At 46.1% G+C, this 23,309-nt stretch overlaps 1 pseudogene; it reads right to left on the reverse strand.

The window, feature by feature from the left end:
* LOC144673148 (uncharacterized) overlaps positions 1–22,991 on the reverse strand; it is a 29,530-nt pseudogene extending 6,539 nt beyond the window's left edge.
* Positions 22,992–23,309: the final 318 nt, after the last annotated feature.

Consider the following 23,309-nt stretch of genomic DNA (forward strand, 5'->3'; position numbering starts at 1 on the left):
ATAACAATATGTTTGATCATTCACTTCAGTCATTACTCATGACAAAACATTAATCTGAAACCCCCTGTCCGACCGTACAGAATAGCAGATGTTAACCTTGTGTCGAAAACTCACAGTGTGGAGATTTAATGAGCGATTGTGAAGGTGGTTTCTCCAAACCTCCCAGGGTTTCCTTCCTTCTCTCTCTCTCTAACTAAGTTAAACGTGGGATCAGCCTAATGGCCCATTCTGGTTCCTGCTTCTCTTCCTGATGACTAATTAACCCCAATTAAACACTGAGAAGACTGAAGACACTGTTTTCAGTCCCTGCTCCAATCTCCATTTCCCAGATACCAACTCCATCCCTCTCCCTGGGAACAGTCTGAGATTAAACCAGTCTGTTCACAACCTCGGTGTTAAAATTGATTTCGAGATGAGTTTCTGACCTCATATCTGTGTCATCACTCTGATCGCCTGTTTCCACCTCAGCAACATCACCCAACCTCACCCTGTCTCAGTGAATCTGCTGCTGAAATCCTCATCGCTGCCATTGTTACCTCCAGACTCGACTATTCCAACACACTCCTGGCTGGTCTCCCACGTTACCCTCTGCAAACTTAACACCATCCAAAAGTCTTCTGTCCATGTCTTCACTCACAGTGAGGCCCATTCCCCTAACACCCCTCTGCTTCCTGACCTGCCTTGGCTCCCAGTCAAGCAACAACTTGATTCTAAAATTCTCATCCTTGTTTTCAATTCCCTCCATGGCCTCGCCCCTCCCTATCTCTGTAAACCCCTCCAGCACCCACAACCCTCTGAGGTACCTGCACTGCTCTAATTCTGGCCTTGTACATTCCCTATTTTAATCGCTCCACCATTAGTGACCGTACCTTCAGTTCCCTTGTCCCCAAGCTCTGAGATTCTCTCCCGACACCTCTCCCTCTGTCTACCACACTTCCCCCCTTTAATGCACTTGAGTACTGTTAAAAAAAGGAGACATTCTGTCAAAACATTTAATCTTGTACTCATCAGGACAGACATAAGAACATCAAATTTCAAAGATTATCAGTCAGGCTCATAAAGTGTCTCACTTACATTTGCTAGAAGCTACATATATTCATACACGGGGGCCTGTCCTCTGCAGGCAGAAGGAACAAGTCCAGGCATGGCACCTTTTGTTGAATTAAACAAAAGCACATGATGATAACTACCTGGAACATTCTCCATAGCAATGACCAATCAGGACTGACTGGCCAACCAATCAGCACCCTTTTCTCATGCAGTATAAACTGTTGTTCCCTATGAAATTTGGTTTATTTTCGGCCCTGCACTCTCTCTATTTCCTTTTTGAATGACTCCCACCGCTCTGATGTAGATTTTCCTACAAGTAGCTGCTCCCAGTCCACTTTGTCCAGATCTTGTCTTATCATATTAAAATCAGCCTTCACCGAATTTAGAATCTTTATTTCCAGATCATCTTTCGCCTTTTCCATAACTACCTTCAATCTTACTCAATTATGGTTACTATTACCGAAATGCTCCCCCACAGACACTCCTACCACTTGCCCGGCTTCGGACTGCTGCCTCACTCGTAGGACTTCCTATGTGCTGGCTTAAAAAGCTCTCTTGGGTACATTTTAAGAACTCAGCTCCCTCTAAACCTTTCACACTTTGTCGATCCCGGTTAATATTGGGGAAGTTGAAATCCCCTTCTATTATTACCCTGTCCTTTTTACACTTCTCTGAGATTTGCCTACATATCTGTCCTCTATCTCTCACTGTCTGTTTGGGGGTCTATAGTACACTCCAAGCAATGTGATTACCCCCTTTTTGTTTTTAGGTTCTACCTATATGGCCTCATTTGAGGAAGCTTCTAAGATATCATCCCTCCTTATTGCCGTAATTGACTCCTTGATCAATATTGTGACCCCACCTCCTCTTTTACACCCCCACCCCCGTCTCACCCAAAGATTCCATACCCCAGAGTATTGAGCTGTGAGTCCTGCCCCTCCCTCAACCATGTCTCCGTTATAGCAATGATATCATATCCCCATGTGTTCATCAACACCCTCAACTCATCGGCCTTACTTGCAAGACTCATTGCATTAATATAGTTGCCATCCAGCCTTGCCATGCTGCCTTGTGCCTTAACTTGACAATATATGCTCTGCCTTCCAGACTGACTTGATTTTTTCCTTCTATACTTGTCTGTGCATGACGCCTAGTATACCTCCACTCTGTAACCCATCCCCCTGCTAAGTTAGTTTAACCCCCCACCCACAGCATTAGCGACCCCCTCACAAGGATGTTGGTCCTGTTCCAGCCCAGGTGCAACCTGTCAGACTTGTATTGGCCCAAACTTCCCCAGAAATGGGCCCATTGATCCAGGAATCTAAAGCCCTCCCTCCTGCACCAACCCTTGGATAGTGATGGAATTTTTGGAATCTCCTTTTTACAGCATTTTATTTTAATTCATTCATGAGATGCGAGCATCGCTGGCTGCGCCAGCATTTCTTGCCTATGCCTCATTGCCCTTGAGAAGGTGGTGGGGAGCTGCCTTCTTGAACCGCTGCACTCCATGTGGTGTAGGTACACCCACAGTGCTGTTGGGAAGGGAGTTCCAGGAATTTGACCCAGCGACATTGATGGAACGGAGATATATTTCCAAGTCAGGATGGTGAGTGACTTGGAGGGGAATTTACAAGTGATGGTGTTCCCATGTATCTGCTGCCCTTGTCCTTCTAGATGGTAGTGGTCGTGGGTTTGGAAGCTGCTGCCTAAGGAGCCTTGGTGAGGATTTGCAGACGGGAAATTCAAACCAAACATCACATCAAGATTGGACAGATTCACTCGATTCAACAGGACCTGAATATCATTGTTCCACCTGCTTCACCCCTCATAAACAGTGTGAAGTCCATGATATTTCTACTTCTCCTTAGCTCTGGAGAAGAGTCATACGGACTCGAAACGTTAACTCTGTCTCTCTCTCCACAGATGCTGTCAGACCTGCTGAGCTTTTGCAACATTTTGATCTTTTGCCCCCAATAAAGATGGCGGCTGCGCGTGCGCCCTGATGCACTTTGCCCCCAATAAAGATGGCGGCGGCGCGTGCGCCCTGATGCACTTTCCCCCCAATAAAGATGGCGGCCGTTACCCCCGGTCTGTAACTGGAGAAAGCTGCGGCCTCGCTCGGTGCAAATGGGGAAACGCTTACCCCGGGGACCGGAAAGTTATTTTTCAGGGATTGCTGTTTACATAACATGTTTACGAAGCCTCCCCGCCCACCCTCCAGATCCATCGCTCCCTCCGCCCCGCCATTCAAACACTCACCGATTCCGGATCCGAGAAAGTAGCGTCTCTCAGTCACCATTACTCACACTGCGCATGCTTCACTCCCAGCCCGGCCCCTCCCTCATTCACTCCGATTGGTTGGAGGACCAGCCGCACCTGCTCGGTTCTCCAGTCCCGCCCCCTCTTCCTATTGGTCCAGAGCGGCCGTCAATCAGCCGGGCATTGTGACGGTACCAAATAGTGAGAGCGGCCAAAGACTCAGCCTGACTTGGTGATTCTTGGCAGCATTTTCTGTTTGGGAATTAGAGCTAGAGATGGATGGTCAGTTCCCCTCTGTCCGGGGGGGATTCACACTCATTTCCCTAGTGCACTGATTATCACCTTTACTTTACATGAGAAAGTCCCCGGTTCAATCCCGGCTGGAAGCTTTGTGTTTACAATTGAATTTTATAAAATTCATTTGTGAGATGTTAGGGGGAAGTTCAAGGATTTTGACCCAGTGACAGTGAAGGAACGGCGATATTTCCAAGCCAGGATGGTGAGTGACTTGGAGGAGAACTTCCAGGTGGTGGTGTTCCCGTGTGTTTGCTGCCCTTGTCCTTCTAGATGGTAGTGGTCGTGGGTTTGGAAGGTGCTGCCTAAGGAACCTTGGTGAGTTTCTGCAGTGCATCTTGGAGATGGTAGATACTGCTGCGACTGTGCGTTGGTGGTGGGTAGAATAAATGTTTGTGGATGTGGTGCCAATCCAGTGCATTGCTTTGTCCTGGATGGTGTTGAGCTCTTGAGTGTTTTTGGAGCTGCACTCATCCTGGCAAGTAGAGGGTGTTCCATCGCACTCCTGACTTGTGCCTTGTAGATTGTGGACAGGCTTTGGGGAGTCAGGAGGTGAGATATTCGCCGCAGGAATCCTCGCCTCTGACTGGCTCTTGTAGCCGGACTATGTATATGGCTGGTCCAATTCAGTTTCTGGTAAATGGTAACCCCAGGATGTTGATAATGGGAGATTAAATGGTAGTAATGCATTTGAATGTCAAGGGGAGTTGCTTAGCTTCTCTCTTGTTGGAGATAGTCATAGCCTGGCACTTATGTGGCATGAATGTTACTTACCACTTGCCAGACCAAGCCTGGGTATTGTCCATAAGACCATAAGATTTAGGAGCAGAAGCTGGCCATTTGGCCCATCGAGTCTGCTCTGCCATTCATCTGATAATCCTCAACTCCACTTACCTGCCTTGTCCCCATAACCTTGATTTCCTTACTGATTAAAAATCTGTCTATCTCAGCCTTGAATATACTTAATGACCCAGCCTCTACAGCCCTCTGTGGTAAAGAATTCCACAGATTCACTACCCTCTGAGAGAAGAAATTCTGCTTCATCTATTTTTTAAATGGGCACCCCCTAACTCTGAGATTATGCCCTCTAGTCCTGGACTCTCTCACAAAGAGAAACAACCTCTCAGCATCTACACTGTCAAGCCCTCGAAGAATCTTATATGTTTCAATAAGGTCGCCCCTCATTCTTCTAAACTCCAATGAGTACAGGCCCAACCTACTCAACCTCTCCTCAAAAGAAAATCCCTCCATACCTGGGATCAACAGAATGAATCTTCTCCGGGCTGCCTCCAGTGCCAGAATATCTTTCCTTAGATAAGGGGACCAAAATTGTTCACAGTATTCTCGGGGCGGTCTAACTGCTGCCTTGTATAGTTTTGGCAAGACTTCCCTTTTTTTATACTCCATTCCCTTTGAAATTAAGACCAACATTCTATTTCCCTTCCCTATTACCTGCTGAACGTTTATGTTAGCTTTTTGGGATTGATGAACAAGGACTCCCAAATCCTTCTGTGCTGCAGCCTTCTGCAGTCTTTCTCCACTTAAATAATATTCAGCTCCTCTATCCTTCCCGTCAAATAGCATACTCTCACATATTCCCTAATTATATTCCATCCGCCAAGTTTTTCCAGGTCTTGGGACATTTGGACATGGATTATTTCAGGACCCGAGGAGTCACGAATGGTGCTGAACATTGTGCAATCATCAGAGAACATCCCCACTTCTGACCTTATGATGGAAGGAAGGCCATTGATGAAGCAGCTAAAGATGGTTGGGCCGAGGACACTATCCTGAGGAACTCCTGCAACGATGTCCTGAGTTGAGATGATTGACCTCCAACAACCACAACCCAGGACTCAAACCAGTGGAGAGTTTCCCCCCTCATTTCCATTGACTCCCGTTTTGCTAGGGCTCTTTGATGCCACAGTCGGTCACGTGCTGCCTTGATGTCAAGGGCAGTTACGCTGACCTTACGTCCGGAGTTCAACTGTTTTGTCCATGTTTTAATGAAGGCTGTAATGAGGTCAGGAGCTGAGTGATCCTGGCAAAACCCAAATTGAGCACCAGTGACCTGATTATTGCTAAGCAAGTTCAACTTGATTGCACTGTTGATGACCCCTTTCATTACATTGTTGATGATCGAGAGTAGAATGATAGAGCAGTAATTGGTCCGATTGGGTTTATCATGCCTTGTGTACAGGACACACCCAGGCCATTTTCCACATTGCTGGGGACATGCGAGTGTTATGGCTGTACTGGAACAGCTTGGCTATGGGTGCAGCGAGTTCTGGAGTCCAGGTTTTCAGTACTAATGGGGATATTTGTAGAGCCTCCTCCTCTAGTGAGTTGTTAAATTGTCCACCGCCATTCACGACTGAGTGTGGCAGGACTGCAGAGCTTAGATCTGATCCATTGGTTGTGGAATCGCTTAGATCCGTCTGTCACATATCATTTACACTGTTTGGTCTGCAAGTAGTCCTATGTTGCAGCTTCACCAGGTTGACATCTCATTTTTGTGTATGCCAGATGCTGCTCCTGGCATGCCCTCCTGCACTCTTAATTGAACCAGGGTTGATCCCCTGGCTTAATGGTACTGGTAGAGTTGGGGGGGTTTGCCAGGCCATAAGGTTACAGATTACAGTTGAGTGCAATTCTGCTGCTGCCGTTGGTCCACAGCGCCCCAAGGATGCCCAGCCTTGAGTTTCTAGATCTGTTCGAAACCTATGTTATTTAGCACGATGGTAATGCCGCACCATATGATGGAGGGCGTCCTCAATGTGAAGATGGGACTTCGTCTCCACAACGACTTCGTAGGAGGTGACTCCTACTGATGCTATCATGGAAAGGTGCGTCTGCAGCAGACGGAGTGATGAGGATGAGGTCAAGTATATTTTTCCCTCTTGAAAAGTCTCTCACGACTTGTCACAGACCCAGTCTAGCAGCTATTTCTTTTAGGAATCGACCAGCTCGGTCGGTAGTAGTGCTATTGATCTACTCCCTGTTATTGAGGAGGAATTAATCATGAGTTTAGTTTCATGTTGACCAAGCGGACGGAATGTTTTAGTTCGCTGACCTTTTTCATTGTGTCACCTGGAAAGTGTGTTTGGGGACCTAGAATGTGGGAAGGGAAGAGGTGAAGAGCGGGCCCTGCATCTGCTGTGCTTGTATGGAAATGATTCACAGCGATGTTCATAAGAAAACAAGAAATAGGAGCTGGGGTAGACCGTATGGCTCTTTGAGCCTGTTCCACCATTAAATGATCTTTCAGCTCAACTCCACTTTCCCGCCCCATTCCCATATCCATTGATTCCCTTAGTGTCCAAATATTCTAGTGCGATAATCTCTCAAATAGAGGATGATGAATAACAGTCATCTCGAGACCACAGTCCTCTCTCCCACTGCCATACCGATCCTTCCAACATACAGGAATTTGGGGCAATAGTGATGTTGATGCTCAGATTAGCCCTGTCTCCGTATGTTGAATTGGATCGAGAAGCACTGGGGAAGGTGCAAAACAGATTTACTGGAATGATGCCAGAATTGGAAAGTTATATCAATCAACAAAGATTCAACAGTTTGCAAAGATTTTGTTTGGAGAAGAGAGTGAGAGATGACCTGACCGAGAACTTTAGGATAGTGAAAGGGTTTGACAGGATGGACACGTGGAAGATGTTTCCACTAGTGAATGGATGGAAATAAATATAAGTTAGTCACTAATAAATCTAATGTGTAAATCATGATCAATTTTCATTCACCAGAGATAATGCAGAATGTGCCAGAAACACTCAGCACATCTAGGAGCATCTGCATTGAGAAGAATTACGTTTTCAGGACTGTTCACTGATGCTATATTCCTCACTGTACCGGTACTACCAGATCTGCTAAAAATTTCAGCATTTTCCATTTTAATTTCAGATTCACAGCACCCGCTACTTGATAACTGTAGATTTTTGAGAATGTGGAACTCATTATCCGATGGGTTTGAGATCCCCGTGTGAGCTGGAAACTTATGGGTAAAATCACACCGTGAAATGATCGTTCACCAGCTGAGTGGTTACATTCTTACTGATGACAGAATTTAAATGTTCTGTGTATGGAATGAAAAATCACTTGTTCACATGGCCTCCTGAGATTCCAGTGAGTTCACATTTAACGAGGGATTTGTTCTGCTGTTAATTACACCTGGCACAGAACTATGGCGGAAGACCAGTGCACTTTATTAAGTCAATTGATATCAAAAAACATTGTTATATCTTGGTCCTGTGGCTTCAATCGTCACTGGATCACAAATAATAATTTCCTATTCAGAAATAAAGACTTTCAATGGCAGCGGGGCTACCCAGCATTCAAAGGGGAGCAGAATGTGTCCTATCCTCACAACAGGAGCTCCCTGCACATGCGTATTACGCTGTATGCTGGGGCATGCGCATTGCGGTATGTTTCATAAGCATGCGCAGTACTGGACTGAAGCAGCTCAGAACGGGTGAGAGAATGACGAGTGGAGCAAACTAACAGAGTTAGTGGGTGTGTGAGGAGGAATGGAGCCAGCGGAGTGGGCAGGGAGGCTTCATAAAGACACAGTGCAGGCCGGAGCGCCCAAATAACAAGGTACCGCTTTTGTATTTGCAGAGAACAGACCGCAAATATCTGGATTTCTCCCTTCGCCAGGCCCGGGGTAACGGCCGCCATCTTTATAGGGGGCAATGTGCAGCAGGGCGCATGCGCGATAATCCTGGTCTAGGCAGCAGGAGGAGAATATATTGTGCATTTCTATCCTGGACTGACGGATCGATTTTGGAAACTCCTTTTACAGGGGGTTAGAAGGGGACGATTTACAGACTGGAATGTCAAGACCAACATCACATTTAGATTTGTCAGAGTCATTCCATTCATCCGATTCATCAGGACCTGGATCATCCCATGCTCTGTATATACCGTTTCATAAACACGTCACTGTCAGTCCAGGATAGAAATTCAGGACCTGGATATTATCGGCCTCAGAGTGTAATCATTGAGTTCCAGGTCATTACCACTCTCTGTGTAAAATTTCTTCCTCATTCCTCCTACAGATCTTGTCCAAAATCTTTAATCTGTGTCCCGTAATCATTTTACAATCAGTTAATTGGAACAGCTTTTCGTTAACTATCGTTATCATTAGGGACCAAGAGGGCAACCTATGGGTGGAGCCAGGGGACAATCTATGGGTGGAGCCAGGGGATATTGCTAGAGTGTTGAACGAATACTTCACATCTGTCTTCACCCAAGAGAATGAGGATGAAGGTATGGAACTCAGGGAGAGAGACTGTGAGGTTCTTGAGCAAATTGATATAGGGAGTGACAAGGTCTTGGAGGTGTTGGCAGGCTCAAAGGTGGACAAATCTCTAGGTCTGGATGATTTGTATCCCAGACTGCTGAGGGAGGCAAGGGAGGAGATCACAGAGGCTTTGACCCAAAATTTTAATTCCCCTCTGGCCAAGGGGGAGGTGCCAGAGGACTGGAGAACAGTTAATGTGGTTCCGCTATTTAAGAAGGGTTGTAGAGATAAGCCAGGGAACTACAGTCCAGTGAGTCACACGTCAGTGGCAGGGAAAATATTGGAGAAAATTCTGGAGGAGAGAATCTATCTCCACTTGGAGAGGCAAGGTTTGATCAGGGAAAGTCAGCATAGCTTTGTCAGAGGGAGGTCATGCCTAACAAATTTGTTTGAATTTTTTGAGGAGGTGAAAAGGTGTGTAGATGGGGATAGTGAGGTTGATGTAGTTTATATGGATTTCAGCAAAGCCTTTGACAAGATCCCACATGGGAGACTTATAAAGAAGGCAAATGCACATGGGAGACAGGGTAATTTGTTAAGTTGGATTCAAAATTGGCTTAGGTGTAGAAGACAGAGGTGATGACAGAAGGCTGCTTTAGTGGCTGGAAGCCAGTGGCGTACCACAGGAATGTGTGCTTGGTCCCGTATTATTCGTCATTTATATAAACGACATGTGGGGAGTAGGATAAGTAAGTTTGCGGATGACACAAAGATTGGCCGGGTGGTTAACAGTGAGGTTGAGTGTCTTGGGCTACAGGAAGATAAGTGGCAGATGGAATTTAACCCTGAAAAGTGTGAGGCAATACACTTTTGAAGGAGTAATTTGACAAGGAAGTATTCAATAAACGGCATGACAGCAGGAAGTTCTGAGGAACAAAGGGACCTTGGCGTATGTGTCCATAGATCTCTGAAGGCGGAGGGACATCTTAGTGGGGTGGTGAAAAAGGCATATGGGACACTTGTCTTCATCAATCGAGGCATAGAATACAAAAGTTGGGAGGTCATGTTGGAGTTGTATAGAACCTTGGTGAGGCCACAGCTGGAGTACTGTGTGCATTTCTGGTCACCACATTATAGGAAGGATGTGATTGCACTGGAGGGAGTGCAGAGGAGATTCACCAGGATGTTGCCTGGGATGAAACATTTAAGTTATGAAGAGAGGTTGGATAGGCTTGGGTTGTTTTCGTTGGAGCAGAGAAGACTGAGGGGTGACCTGATTGAAGTGTACGAGATTATGAGGGGCATGGACAGGTGGATAGGGAGCAGCTGTTCCCCTTAGTTGAAGGGTCAGTCACGAGGGGACACAAGTTCAAGGTGAGGGGCAGCAGGTTTGGGGGGATGTGAGGAAAAACTTTTTTACCCAGAGGGTTGTGACGGTCTGGAATGCACTGCCTGAGAGGGTGGTGGAGGCAGGCTGCCTCACATCCTTTTGAAAAGTACCTGGATGAGCACTTGACACGTCATAACATTCAAGGCTATGGGCCAAGTGCTGGTAAATGGGATTAGGTAGTTAGGTCAGGTGTTTCTCACATGTTGGTGCAGCCTCGATGGGCCAAAGGGCCTCTTCTGCACTGTGTGATCTACCTTATCTAAACCTATTTTAATCTTGTACACCTTTATTAAATTTCCCTCAATCTCCTTTGCTTGAAGGAGAACAAAACCTTCCAGCTCATATCCCACATCCCTCGACCCATTCTGGTAAATCTCCTCTGCACCCTCTCAAGGACCCTCACACCCTTCACAATGTGTGGTGATCACTGGTTTGCACAGACCCAGATGTTCTGTGTCCGTGTGTGTGACATCATCACACATCGACAATTACACGGTGACATCATCGCACATTGACAATTACACGGTGACATCATCGCACATCGACAATTACACGGTGACATCATCACACAGCAACAATTACACGGTGACATCATCCCACTCCCCGGGTATTTCCTCACTGGGAGATTTTTCTCTGACTCCAGTGCTTCTGATATCTTTCCAGCTGCAGGATCCAGCAGGAGAATTTAAAGTTGAACCTTAAAATTGTTTCACAGGTGAGTATTTTTGACTATTCATCTACAATTTAAAGATTTTGGTTTTATGCTCTGTTGTCTGTGCAAAGTTCCATGGCTCTGAGGTTGGTGTGAATGCCTTCTCAGTTACATTGTTAAGGTTTGTCAATAAGATTGTTCAGGTAAACAGGTGATGGGTATTTGAACACAATGAAGTAGGGGATAGTTGGGACACTGGGTGTGGGTGAGCAGTGTTGACAGTGAACCAAGTCAACAAACTTTCTCAGCAAGAAAAGGCCCTGTGTCTTAGTTTTGACTTGACCAATTGGTGTGGATCCTGTTAACGGCTGGTGTGGCTTCTTTCCTGTGGATCTGAATCCCATGTATATTGTTACGATTCTTGGCCAGACACATATGCGATCGGGTGAGGAATCAATAGCATTTTGTTTAAAGTAGATGAAGGTTGAGATTTAAGACACCTACTTTTGGAAAAAGACCACAAGTTTGCATGGGTTTTGAACAACAATAAAACAAAATTTACTGTACAAGTTCAGAAAGATAAAACAATTTACAATATGTTTCTGATACTCGAACATTCAAGGTAAGTATGAGGTACATGTGAATTAACAGATGAACTGTGGTGAGACACACCACACTACAGAGTAAATGACAGATGCAACCAAAAGAGATTCCATGGATTTCACAACAATCCACCCAGACATTAGTCCCACTGTGAGTCAACCAATCTCACTGAAACTTAGTCTTTCTCAAGAGGGTTTCCAATCTCCAGCTTCGAAGATCTCACCTGGAATTCTCTCTAAAAGTCATTCCCACTCATATGGCCTTAACAATGGCCCACCTCGCAGAGTTTCAGTCTCACTTTCCAAGATTCCTTCTTCCTGGATTCCCAAGTACAATCAAACACTAGCTTGCACTAGCTGAGATTTATGGCCATGCCAAGCAGAACACCATTGCTCCAAAGGGGTACCTTTGCTTCAACAGCCCTCTTTAGTTAAAGTCTGCTCCCTGCAGCCTTTTCTCTAAATTTTTAACTCAACTTAACTGGGACCTCTACCTGTTCCTGTGGCACCTATTGCCTGGCAACTCCCGGAAATAACTGCCTCAAGAAGAGCTGTTCACTGACTCTAGAACTGATCTGGTGTCCTATCAAAACACTCCCAGAGGATCCCACCCTTGTTACTAGACAGGAACCAATGTAACAAGCATTGGAACATCCTGTACCTTAAATGTTACAATCTCCACAGGTTGCTAATTTAGCAGGGACCCAGGATGAATTGAATTTATAACACAATCCATTGCTCTGTTTCAGCTCTGTCTTCTCTGCTATTGTCCAATTCCTCTGCCTCTAATACTGGGTGTATTTTAGGTACGTTTAGTATTTAATTATTACTTTTGCTGACTGTGTCTCAATGAGGTTACCTCCGCTGCCCATCCCCTGACCATGTGCTGCTGTCTTCCCAGCTTTATCTTCCCACAGTACCTTTCATAGTCAGGAATTGTTTTTCCTGCGCAATAGTCCATTTCTCTTCCACCTCTGAGCTCATGTTGACCATCAAATTCTGCAACATTTTTAGTCCCTTTAATTCATTCTGCACACCCTGAAATGTTTACTCTGTTTTCCTCTCCACAGATAGGAGCATATTTTGCCAATCCACAGTTGCCTGTGGGGAAGATGATGTTTGACCTTCTTGAACCGCTGCAGTCCGTGTGGTGAAGGTGATCCCACAATGCTGTTAGGTAAGGAGTCACAGGTTATTCACCCAGTGATGATGAAGGAAGAGTGATATATGTCCAAATCAACAACAACAATTTGTTTCATCACACTTTTAACGTGATATAATGCTCCAAGACGTTTCACAGAAATGTCACAAAGTAACATTTGACACTGAGCCTCATGAAGAGATATTAGGGCAGGTGACCTAAAGCTTGGTCAAAGAGGTCACTCTTAAAGGGAATCTTCTTAATTCTTCCAAGGGATGTGGGCTTCACTGGCTGGGCCAACATTTACTGACCATCCCTAATTGCCCTTGAGAAGGTGGTGGTGAGCTGCCTTCTTAAACCACTGGAGTTCACGTAGTGTAGGTACGCCCACAGTGCTGTTAGGGAAGGAATCCCAGCATTTTGACCCAATGACAGTGAAGGAACAGCGATATATTTCCAAGTCAGGATGGCAAGTGGCTTGGAGGGGAGCTTCCAGGTGATGGTGTTCCCATGTGTCTGCTGCCCTTGTCCTTCTAGATGGTAGTGGTCGTAGGTTTGTAAGACACTCTCTAAGGACCTAGAGTTCCTACATTGCATCTTGTAGATGGTACACACTGCTGTTACAGTGCATTGGTGGTGGAGGGACTGAATGTTTGTGGATGTGGTGCCAATCAAGTGGGCTGCTTTGTCCTGGACAGTGTCAAGCTTCATGAGTGTTGTTGGAGCTGTACTCATCCAGGCAAGTGGAGAGTATTCCATCACACTCCTGACTTGTAGATGGTGGAAAGGTTTTGGGGAGTCAGGGGGTGAGTTACTCACCACAGGATTCCTAGCCTCTGACCTGGTCTTGTAGCCACAGTATTTATATGGCTGGTCCAGTTGAGTTTCAGGTCAATGGTAACCCCCAGGATGTTGATAGTGGGGGATTCAGCGATGGTAATGCCATTGAATATCAAGGGACGATAGTTAGATTCTCTCTTGTTGGAGATGGTCATAGCCTGGCACTTGTGTGGGGTGAATGTTACTTGCCACTTGTCAGCCCAAGCCTGGATGTCACCCAGATCTTGCTGCATTTGAAGATGGAGTTATTCAGGATCTGAGGAGTCATGAATGGTGCTGAACATTGTGCAATGATCAGAAAATGCCCCCACTCCTGACCTTATAATGGAAGGAAGGTCATTGATAAAGCAGCTGAAGATGGTTGGGCTGAGGACACTACCCTGAGAAACTCCTGCAGTGATATCCTGGAACTGAGATGACTGACCTCCAACAACCACAACCATCTTCCTTTGTGCTAGGTATGACTCCAACCAGCGGAGAATTTTCCACCCGATTCCTACCAACTCCAGTTTTGCTGGGGCCCCCTGATGCCACACTCGGTCTTATGCAGCATTGATGTCAAGGCCAGTAACTCTCACCTCACCTCGGGAGTTCAACTCTTTTGTGCATGCTTGAACCAAGGCTGCAATGAGATCAGGAGCTGAGTGGCCCTGGCGGAACCCAAACTGGGCGTCAGTGAATAGGTTATTGCTAAGCAAGTGCCGCTTGATAGCACTGTTAATGACCCCTTCCATTACTTTACTGATAATGAAGAATAGGCTGATGCGGTGGTAATTGGCCGGGTTAGATTTGTGCTGCTTTTTGTGTACAGGACATACCTGTGCAATTTTCCACTTGCCAGGTAGATGCCAGTGTTGTAGCTGTACTGGAACAGCTTGGCCAGGGGTGCTGAAGGTTCCGGAGCACAAGTTTTCAGTACTATTGGCCGAATATTGTCAGGGCCCATAGGCTTTGCAGTGTCCAGTGTCTTCAGCCGTTTCTTGATATCACGTGGAGTGAATGGAATTAGCTGAGGACTGGCATCTGTGATTCCGGGGACTTCCAGAGGTAGAGAGGTTTAGGGAGGAAATTCGAGAGCTTGGGGCCTTGGAAACTGACAAATGGCTGCCAGTGGTGGAGTGATTAAAATCAGGAATGCTCAGGAGGCTGGAATCAGAGCAGTACAGATATCTCGGAGGGTTGTGATACTGATGGAGGTTTATGAGTTCGGGAGCGGCCATGGAAAAATGTGAAAGTAAGGATAAGAAATTGAACATTTTGGTGTTTCTTAACCTGGAAACTTTGTAGGTCAGTGAGCACAGGGGTGATGGGTGAACAAGATTTGGTGAGAGTTTGCACACGGCAGCAGAGTTTTGGATGACCTCAAGATTACAGGGAGGGTGAATGTGGGAGGCCGGGAGTGCGTTAAGATAGTTAAGTCTAGAGGTAACAAAGGAATGGATGAGAGTTTCAGCAGCAGATGAGCTGAGACTGGGCTGGAGTCGGGCGATGTTACTGAGGTGGAAATAGGTGGTCTTGGTGATGATGTGGATATGTGGTTGGAAGCTCAGCTTGGGGTCAAATATTTCACCATGGTTGTGAACAGTCTGGTTCAGCCTCAGACAGTTGCCAGGAAGTGAGGTGAAGTCGGTGATCAGGGAGTGGAGTTTGTAGCGGGGACTGAAGACAATGGCTTCAATCTTCCCAATGTTTAAATAAAGGGAATTTCTGCTTATCCAGTACTGGATGTCAGTCAAGTCAGGATGGTGTGTGACTTGAAGGGGAACTTGGAGGTGATGATGTTCACACACACCTGCAACCCTGGTCCTTCTGGGTGGTGGAGGTTGAGGGTTTGGGAGGTTCTGTCTAAGTTCTGGTTGAGTTGTAGAAATATAAATCCCCTCTGCTTCACCAATTCCGAAGAAGTGTAATACAGTCTCGAAACTTTAACTCTGTTTCTCTCTCCACAGATGCTGCCAGATCTGCAGAGATTTTCCAGCACTTTGTTTTTATCCCTCTCCTTCACCCCCTGCCTTTCTCTCTCTCTCTCTCATTTCGCTCTCACCCACTCCCATCTTTCTCTCTCTCTCCTCCAATCGAGGCCAGATTCTTGTGTAGGTCCAGACCGGGTGGCAAGTTCCCTTCCCTGAAGGACATTAGTGAACCAGTTGGGTTTTTATGACAATCCAGCAGTTTTCATGGTCACTTTTTCCTCGTGCCGGCCCCACAAATTCCCAGATTCATTCAGCTCAATTTCACAACCTGCCTTTGTGTTTTTGTGGGTTCTCTCTCACTCCCTTTTTTCTGTTTTAAATCAATTTCACAGGGTATTAGAAGGGGAGGATTTGCAGTCGGGAAACTCAAACTAAACATCACATCAGGATCTGACAGAATTTCCTAGTCTATCGTAAGCTGAAGATCATTGGATTTCGAACATGGAAGAAAAAAGCACCGTTCACACTGGGGAGAAGGCGTGGAAATGTGGGGATTGTAGGAAGGAATTTAACTACCCGTCTGAGCTGGAAACTCATCGGCGCACTCACACTGGAGAGAGACCATTCACCTGTGCCATGTGTGGGAAGGGATTCACTCATGCATCCAGCCTGCTAACACACCAGCGAGTTCACACAGGGGAGAGACCATTCACCTGCTCCCAGTGTGGGAAGAGATTCACTCAGGCATCCAACCTGCTGATGCACCAGCGAGTTCACACTGGGGAGAGACCATTCATCTGCTCTGCATGCGGGAAGGGATTCACTCAGGCATCCAACCTTCTGATGCACCAGCGAGTTCACACTGGGGATAGACTGTCCACCTGCTCCGAGTGTGGGAAGGGATTCACTACCTCATCCCACGTGCTGAGACACCAGCGCGTTCATGAGTCATGACAGTTATTGGATTTTGCTGTTAATCACATCCAAGACTGAACCACGTTCATTGAGATCTGTTTCTGCTGATGTTTGTACACTCCAGATAAAATTCAAATAAAACAGCTTTGTGTTAAACACAAGGTGCTGAGTCTATTAATCCAGCGCTTCCCAAACCTTTCCCCGTGAGACCCCATTTTAATGACTCAGACTTGGTGTGACCCTAGAGTGAAAATCTGCGGATTACAGGAGATGTTGAGCGGGAAAGAGGCTTCAGGCAAAGTTTGGACAATTGTTATTCTGCAGAAAGTACTTCAAGCAGCTAAATATTTGCAATTGCTCAATGAAAAATTAGCAGATTATAAAGTCTACATTGTAAATTGGACTCATGTATAGTTAACTCAATAATTCTCTTAACTCTCTATAATTCTTCACTAAATAAAATCTTGAAGTTCCAATTCTGCGTGTGCAGGATATTTCATATAAATGACTTTCAATTACATACAGATACAGCTTTTATCATAATCACTACAATAGGGTTTTAGTTATATACAACAGAAGCTATTAGCGTGATATACAGGCAGAAAGGTGCTTTCTCCTCTACAAATATTTAATGGCTCATAAAACCTTTAGTAATCCTAAAAATATACTTTTCGAAATGGTGAATAGACATCCCTCAAAACCAGACTGATCCTCCTTTCGTCTGCTGAAATAACTGAAGAGGTAGAAAGCTTTTTTGCATCTATCTTAATCCCCAGGATATGTGTTTGTCTTAGTTCGGTAACGACGAATGAATTGGGGGAGTTGATGAACAGAAAACAAACACCTACCTTTTCACGGGCGTTTTATGCAGCAATCAAGCCTCAGATAGCAGCCATTAGAGCTCGTCCACCAATAGGAAAAGGTGAGGATTTAAGGGGCTGCCGTAGTTGACAGGGGACAGTCCAAACTCCCTGGCAGCCATGGATGCCTCAGAGCTCGCGAGCCCAAAATCTCATCACTGGGGATCACGAGCCACAATTTGGGAAGCCCTGTTTTAATATCTTGAAGACAAGTTAGTTTATTATGAAATGCTCCCCTCTCCCCTGTATCCACCATCCTCTTCTCCAACAACAAGTATGAGGAGCTCATTGAGCTTCTTTGTCACTAAGATTGAGACAATCCGATCAGCTGCCTCTGCTGCTTCCCTCCCTTCCACTAACCCACTGGGACAAACTGTCTCCAAAGTTCCCCTTGTTCAAGCCTGAACTCACATCTTCCTTTAGTTTCTCTCCCATCTCCCCACATGGCCTTTCAGTGATCATCTTGTCCATGAGACCCACCTCCTGCTATTGACCCTATTCCCAATAAACTGCTGATCCCCCAACTTCCCCATGTTTACTGATCTTGTTAACAGTTCTCTCTCTTCAGCTATTGCCCCCCTCTCCTAATCATTATTCCCTTCCTCAATAAACAAATCCTTGACCCCACCATCCTTGACTACTACACCATTTCCAGCCTCTACTTCCTTTCCAACGTCCTTGAAAATGTTGTCATGTTTCAAATCCTTTCCCATCTTTCCCAGAACTCCCTGTCCGAATCCCTCCAATCAGGTTTCTACCCTGCCACTGTACAGATCAAAGCACCAATGACATCCTATGTGACTGTGACAAAGGTAAACTATCCCTTCTCATCCTTCTCGATGTGTCTGCAGCCTTTGACAAGGTTGACCACACCATTCTGCTCCAATATCTCTCCACTGTTGTCCAGCTGGGTGGGGCTGCTCTCTCCTGGTTCCATTCTTCTCTATCTAACCATCGTCAGTGAATCACTTGTAATGACTTCCCTTTCCACTCCCACAGTTACCTCTGGTGTCCCCAAAGAATCCAGCCTTGGCCTCTTATTTTTCATCAACACGCTCCCCACAACAACATCATCTGAAAACACAGTGTCAGTTATCACATGTACACTGACAGTGCCCAGCTCTGCCTCACCACCACCTCTCTCCACTTTTGTTAAATTATCAGACTGTTTGTCTAATATCCAGTGGTGGATGTGCAAAAATGTCCTCCGATTGAATATTGGGAAGACTGAAACCATTATTTTCATTCCCGAGCTACCAACTCCATTTCTCTCCCTGGCAACTGTCTGAATGTAAACCAGACCTTTGGCACATGTGATGTCAGGTTTGACCCCGAGATGTGATTCTGACTCGGGTGTGTGTCCCAGTGATTTTCCAGTCATACTGATGATTTTTTTTTTCCCCCACAGACAGAACAGACAAACATTTCTCCTTCGATAATCAGAGGCTGATCATGTATGAATTCAGTGATTCTATAAGATCTTATCAAGATTTTTGCTTTGAGTTTTTCATTTGAAAATCCTCTCCCCTGTAAACAGAGTTGACAAAAGCCATCGCTGTCAGTACAGGATAGAAATTCAGAACAGACAATTCTAGTCCCAAAGGACATTCTTTCTCCTTTCATTCCCCCAAATCTATAAATCCCTGTCCCACACACTCCTCCCCCTCTCTGCTCATTGTTACAGATTCAATGCCCAGTCACCTACTAATTCTTTTCTCCTCTCCAGATTCCCTCTCTTCCTGTCCTTAAAGTGGTGGCTCAGGCTGTGGGTCAATCCCACTCCTTCACTCTAATTCTACCAAATAATTCAGCTCACAACAGATGTTCTTTAATGGTTTTGTGGTAATTTTGAATGTTTGGAAAGAATCACCTTTTCCCAACTATGACACGTGCTGTGCCTGAGTTACATTAAATAGACTCATTCACTCAGTAAGTGATCAGATCTCACTGAACTATGACACAAGCTGTGTCTATCTGAGTTACATTGACACAGACTCAATCACTCAGTAAGTGATCAGATCTCACTGAACTATGACACAAGCTGTGTCTATCTGAGTTACATTGATACAGACTCACTCAGTGAGTGATCAGATCTCACTGAACTATGACACAAGCTGTGTCTATCTGAGTTACATTGATACAGACTCACTCAGTGAGTGATCAGATCTCACTGAACTATAACACAAGCTGTGTCTATCCGAGTTATATTTATACAGGCTCATTTACTCAGTAAGTGAACAGATCTCACTGAACTACAAAAACAACTACAATAACTTAAATTTATATCGCGCTTCTAACATAATAAATTGCCCCAAGGAGTTTCACAGGGGTATAAGGATATATTAAGTCAGATAACCAAAAGCTTGGTCAAAGAGGTCGTTTATAAGGACTGTCTGTAAGGAGGGAAATGAATGAGAAAGGTGGAGAGGTTTAGGGAGGAAATTCAACAGCTTAGGGTCCAGACAGCTGAAGGCCCCGCCACCAATGGTGGAGTGATTAAAATCGGGGATGAAGGACATCCGGTAATGGTGCTCCATGTATGTGGGCCCCATAGCCCAGGCTCAAGGCCCTAATCTGAACTTTGGGACATAGTTTGACCATCCTGGGTTTCAGAGAAAAACACAGCAGGTCAAACATCATTGGAAAGTGAGAAATGAATAGTCACTGTTTCAGGTGGGACTCCTTCAGAATGAACACTTCCCACCACCAGCGCCAACCTCCCTCCCCCACCCCCTCCCTGTGAACTGAACATTCCTTCAGCCACTCATCCACCCATTGCCCATCCACCCAATGGCTCCCAGCCTGGATTGACATTCAGCATGAACCCAGTGAGAGGGTGAGCTGGCCCACGGGATGTCAGAATGGACAAGAGCTGGAAGTGGTTCCAATCAATGCATTTTATGTTTCATTGTTATAAACAGGAAACTTAATATTTTGTCAAACCCCCATGTGCACACCCTTGATGAATTACAATTTCTCACCCAGTCCTTTCCTCTGGCTTCAACAAGGTACATCCTGTGTGGGTTCAGCTGAGGTAGAGACAGGCTGCTCAGGAGATGGGGGCAGAGTGTCGGGAGATGGGGCAGAGTGTCGGGAGACGGGGGCAGGGTGTCGGGAGACGGGGAGAGAGTGTCAGGAGATGGGGGCAGCGTGTCGGGAGATGGGGGCAGAGTGTCGGGAGATGGGGGCAGAGTGTCGGGAGATGGGGGCAGAGTGTCGGGAGATGGGGGCAGAGTGTCGGGAGACGGGGGCAGAGTGTCGGGAGACGGGGGCAGAGTGTCGGGAGATGGGGGCAGAGTGTCGGGAGATGGGGGCAGAGTGTCGGGAGATGGGGACAGAGTGTCGGGAGATGGGGACAGAGTGTCGGGAGATGGGGGCAGAGTGTCGGGAGATGGGGGCAGAGTGTCAGGAGATGGGGCAGAGTGTCGGGAGATGGGGGCAGAGTGTCAGGTGATGGGGCAGAGTGTCGGGAGATGGGACATATACTGTACATGTTTCTCATCCTCATAGTTTACAACACTATTCCTGATGTTCATCAGTTGCCTCACTTTCTTTCCCATTCACTCCATTTGCTGATCTATCAGTAATGGACTTGCTGCCATCTCGAACAAAACTGTTTTCACCACTAAGGCTCTGCTGGTATTGTATAGTCTTCATGACATCATCGCACTGGGACTGGATGACATCATCGCACTGGGACTGGATGACATCATCGCACTGGGACTGGATGACATCATAAGAGTCCATTGTTTCTTAATGACCCACATCAATAACAAGAGGAAATATTAATAAACCTGAGCACATTATCTAGGCTGACACTCCAGGGTGACATTGAGGGACTGCTGCACTGTCAGAGACAGCATCCTTCACATTGAACTTGTGGAGGCTCTGGTCACAATCTTCCAATCCTCCTTATATAGTAGTGGTGTCAAAGGACTGACAGATTGTAAATGTTACACCCCTGTTCAAAAACACAGCAATTCCAGGACAATCAGCTTCACATCAGTGGTGGGGAAAGGCTGGAGACAATAATCCAGGAAAAAATCAATTGGCATTTGGAAAAGTATTGGTTATTTCCAGCATTTTCTGTTTTTAACACTGATACTTCCCTGGATCCCAAGGCTCTCTGGGAGTTGTGGGGAGCTGGGTCGTATCCATGAGAGTAACCAAAGGTCTGAGAACTGAAAGAATCTCGAGTTAGAGAGGAGACCAGATCCAAAATTGGAGCAGTTGGGAACAGGACATCAATCAGTCTCCTCTTATCCTGGAGAAATCAAGGACTCGACATTCTGAGATTTTGAAACAAAACTGATTTATTTAACAGACATCAAGATATTAAACTTCAGCCCAGTTACACGGATTATTAACATCAATAGAAACAAACCACAACTGTCAGAATGAACAGGGTTCAGTTCTGGATGTGATTAACAGCAGCAATAACAGCAGAATCCAACCCCTGCTGTCACTTGTGAACTCACTGCTGTCTGAGCAGGTGGGATGACCAAGTGAATCCCTTCCTACATTCGGAGAAGGTGAACAGCATCTCCCCATTGTGAACTCGCTGGTGTGTCAACAGGTTGGACAAATGAGTGAACACCTTTCCACACTCGGAGCAGGTGAATGGCCTGTCTCCAATGTGTACTTGTGTACACTGAGGTGGAATGAAGGCTGAATCTCTTTACACAGGAAGGACAGCGGAACGGCCTCTCCTTGTGTGAATTCGCTGGTGTTTCAGCAGGGTGGGTAACTGAGTGAATCCCTTCCCACACTGGGAGCAGGTGAACGGTCTCTCCCCAGTGTGAACTCGCTGGTGTCTCAGCAGGTTGGATAACAGAGTGAATTTCTTCCCACACTCAGAGCGGGTGAATGGCCTCTCTCCAGTGTGAACTCGCTGGTGTCTCAGCAGGTTGGATGACTTAGTGAATAAATTCCCACATTCGGAGCAGGTGAAAGGCCTCTCTCCAGTGTGAATTCGCTGGTGTACTTTGAGGTTCAATGAAGTCCTGAATCTCTTTCCACAGGAAGTACAACTGAATGGCCTCTCCTCAGTGTGAATTCGCTGGTGCTTCAGCAGGTTAGAGGACCCAGTGAATCCTTTCCCACATACCATGCAGTTGAATGGTCTCTCTCCAGTGTGAACTCGCTGGTGTGTCAGCAGGCTTGATGACCAAGTGAATCCCTTCCCACACTCGGAGCAGGTGAATGGTCTTTCCCCTGTGTGAATTCGCTGGTGTGTGCGCAGGTTTGATGACTGAGTGAATTCCTTCCCACACTGGGAGCAGTTGAACGGTCTCTCCCCAGTGTGAACTCGCTGGTGTACGTTGAGGTTTGATGAAGTCCTGAATATCTTTCCACAGGAAGTACAACTGAATGGCCTCTGCTCAGTGTGAATTCGCTGGTGCTTCACTAGGTGAGAGGACTCAGTGAATCCTTTCCCACATACCGTGCAGCTGAATGGTCTCTCTCCAGTGTGAAGTCGCTGGTGTGTCAACAGGTTTGATGACCGAGTGAATCCCTTCCCACACTCGGAGCAGGTGAATGGTCTTTCTCCAGTGTGAACTCGCTGGTGTGTCAGCAGGTGGGATAACTGAGTAAATCTCTTCCCACACTCAGAGCAGGTGAACGGCCGCTCCCCAGTGTGACTGCGTCGATGGATTTCCAGTTTGGATGGACAATTGAATCCTTTCCCACAGTCCTTACATTTCCACGGTTTCTCCATGGTCCAGGTGTCCCTGTGTCTCTCCAAGTTTGATGATCAGTTGAAGCCTCGTCCACACAGAGAACATGTGTACAGTTTCTCCCCACTGTGAATGGTGTGATGTTATTTCAGGCTGTGTAACTGGTTAAAGCTCTTTCCAGTCAGTGCAGTGGGACACTCTCACTCGGGTGTGTGTGTGTGTCTCGGTGCTTTTCCAGTCACACTGATGTTTGAAATCTTTCCCTACAGACAGAACAGACAAACGTTTCTCCGTCCACATTCAAAGGTGATGATATTCAGGTCCTGATGAATCGAGTGACTGTGTCAGATCTTGATGTGATGTTTGGTTTGAGTTTCCTGCCTGAAAATCCTCCCCTCCTAATTATCTGTAAAAGGAGTTTACAATAGCCATCACTGTAAGAACAGGATAGAAATTCAGAA

This window comes from Cetorhinus maximus, unplaced genomic scaffold, assembly GCF_964194155.1.
Source record: "Cetorhinus maximus unplaced genomic scaffold, sCetMax3.hap1.1 HAP1_SCAFFOLD_305, whole genome shotgun sequence".
NCBI lineage: Eukaryota > Metazoa > Chordata > Chondrichthyes > Lamniformes > Cetorhinidae > Cetorhinus > Cetorhinus maximus.